Genomic DNA, 3334 nt, shown 5'->3' with positions numbered 1-3334 from the left:
TTCTAGAAGTTAGCTGCTCTGTCATGAGAAACTATAGAAAGGCCCATTTGACAAGAAACGGAAGAACTAAAACCTCCTTAGAGCCAGCCATGTGAGTTAGCTTGGAAGTGGATCCTCCAACCCCAATAACATCTCATATAAGTCTGGTTGACATCTTGATGACAGACTCCCAAAGATCCTGAGGCAGCTTTGAGCTAAATTACACATAATAAATGTATTGCTTACTTATTAAATTTGGTAATAACTTCTCATGCAGCAATGTATGCAATACACCTGGAGAAGCATCTTGAGACCAGGATGATCTATTTGAAGAGGGAGCTGTGTGGTCCTTGAAAATCCCAGTACAGCCCGAGGTGAGCCTCCTATTCGTTGACTTTCCCATTACTGAGATGCATTACCTAATGCTCAAGACTTAAAGGAAAGGTTTAATTTGGTTTGCATTTTAAGGGAATTTAGTTTATGACTGGTTAGCTCGAAGGGAAAAATATCATGGCAGAAGGGTGTGTTGAACAAAACTGCTTAGAGTATGACGGCTCCAAATCAGAAGGGGACAGTACCAGAGAGAAAGGGGAAACAGACACAGATCCCCAAAAGCCGCACCACCATCACCCTCCTAGACACACCCAGAAGTGTGCTCCACCACAACCAAATTGACACTCCCCTAAGCACCACACCCACTTCTGCCTCTATGTCTCTTCAATTACATAAACCAATGCTTGCCTTTTACTTTTTAAACCAGCTGGAGTTAGATTTGCCCTTAGGTTTGCCAGAACACAAAAGAAAAGTGTGCTGGTACAGAATTTGTTTGTGGAGATGAGGTGTCCAGTGTCCACAAATGCAACTTCCAAATTACCCTGATCTCTGCCTGCTACTCATGTAGCAGCTGTGTAGTCTCCACCTACTTACTGTATTCTTATACCCACTCTTCATGGAACCATTTAAACTGTACCCTTTCTGAGCTGCATCCAAAGCAAGATCATCTCTAGATACCCTAGATTTACATAATACTTTCGGTATCATTCCTATTCTTGATGCATTTATTATACACTATACTATTGTTAGTGAATACATGTTTAACTAAATTATAATTCCCTGAAAAATAAGGTGTTTTAATATACATATCCTTTAAGGCATATAGTATTTAGCTTGAAAAACACTCATTAAATATTGTCTACTTGATTAAACCTATCAGTCTGGACTTCTTAGCACAAAATGAACTACCAACCTGAGAATCACAGATGTTCATCCTGGAAGATAAACTGTGGCAAAGGAAAACTAGAAGAGAGAGGTAATGTTTCTGTCGGCTCATGTTTTCTCAATTTTGTTACTTGAATATGGAATAATGGAGGATTTTGAAAATGCTATTTGGTTCTTAATATCATATCATAAACTTTTCTGCCTATTTCAAAAGTATGCAAAGCTGTCTAGGTAAACCATGGCTAATGTATATGTATATGTGCTGTACCTATATGATAATGCAAATGTATTATGCCTTTTAAACAGCCTGAATTCAAAAGGATACAATTATGAAATGCTTTTATTTCTCCCACTTACTACCTTCACGCTACGTTGTTAAATCGCCCTTCCTCATCCCTTAAAAATGGTTTTGCTATGACTATGTTAGTAATCCAAACCCATTTAAAACTTTGCTTTTATTTCCTCTCATCCTGTTTATAGCTCAGGTGTTTGAGGCCAGGGCCTGAAACAAAGAAAGTGTCTGGTCTTCTCTCTTCCTGTTGAATGATGGTGGGCTTCTGTTGGAGGCTTGTAACAAAAGCACAAGAACAAGAGTGTCCTTTCCACCTTCTCCTGGCCCATGTGATTGATGGGCATTTGTGTGATTGGCACCCCAGCATTCAATCTTCCTTTGGCTACCTCTGAGGGTATTCTCTGGGGCCTTGTGGAAGGCAATCCCAGGATATAGTCTCCTGATATGAAATTGCCAGACCACTTCACTCTGCTGCTGCCTGCTCAGTTGCTACTCCTGGTATTACCCTCACAGTTTTGAGTAGAAAACTACTTAAGTCAGTGCTCTGCCCACAGCACTGCCCTGCCGCACAGTGGTTTCAGAGCGTTCCATTGCCTCACTTTTCTTAATCTCATTATCTCACTTCCAGTCTCCATTCCCTTATTCTCATAGGCACTGGAGTCAGATCATCTGTTTGGATGACTAAGAAAACAAGATGTCATTCTCTTTTTTGTAATCCTGGTCTCAGTAGGTGGCCATAAAACATCCATTTTTGGTTCCAAAGGGAGACCAAAGACTCATAACTCTATCCAAATATCTGTCTCACCTTGTCTAGTCAAAAGTTTAAAGTGGTAGGGCATGAGGTTTGGCTTAGACTTAGTGGGTGATGATCAGTGGAAAGCAAAGTCAACTGTCAGCCATTAGATCCTAGCGGCGCTACCAGGCTTTAGTATTCAGAAGTTTCTTCTGCTTCTTTGTTCTTAGTTTTGGACCCTGCTTGTCAGTTATCTACTCCACATTTTGAGATGCATATCAGGAAAAGGGAACCTTGTACACTGGGAAGAACCAAATTCATGCCTCTGCTCATCAGTATTTAAAAATCCAGTATTACTGTGGTAGTCTTCTACTTCTCTTCTAAATCTCTATTTTCTTATCTGTAAACTAAGAATACATGTTACTTTATCAACCAGCTTTATACATACCCATCCTAAAAACATAATCATGCTACCTGTATGCAACATTTAAGCTTAAAGGAAGAAGAGCATTCTGTAAAAATCAAATCAATAATACCAAATTTTTTAGCCCTAATTCTTAATCCTAGATTGTCACATAGTATGTAAGAAGTAATAGGACTATTGTGAAGATTAAAGGTTATCATGAACGAGGAAGGCTTAGCACTGAAGCGTTCGATTAATGCTATCACTGTCATTATTATTATCTCTGTGGCCTTAGAAAAGTCACTTAAGCTGAGTCTCTGTGTTCTCACTTTTAAAGGGGGACATTAATACAGTGCTGAATTTTCTATGCAATAATGTTATCTGGAAACAATTGTAAATTTCTTTGTAAACTTTAGACATTATCTATGAGACATTAGACTTTTAATGAATGCATTTTCCTGTTCTAAAATGTATTCACTGTTTGGTTAGAAAGAAAAGAAAAATGTTTCTGGTTATGTTGAAGTCATCAAAAGATATAATCAACAAATACTGCTTCACTTTATCCTTGAGCTCAGAATTTCCATAGACAGTAAGAGACTTACCAAAAAAAAAAAAAAAAAACTTTTCTTCAATCATATTTTCAATTTTTATCTGTTCTTCAGAATGTTATACTTCCTCAATGTGTGTACTTCAGGCACCTTCCTTCAAA

Source organism: Octodon degus, unplaced genomic scaffold (genome assembly GCF_000260255.1).
Source record: "Octodon degus isolate 3935 unplaced genomic scaffold, OctDeg1.0 scaffold00048, whole genome shotgun sequence".
In the NCBI taxonomy this organism is placed as follows: Eukaryota; Metazoa; Chordata; class Mammalia; order Rodentia; family Octodontidae; genus Octodon; species Octodon degus.
Note: the sequence above shows the minus strand (reverse complement) of the source record.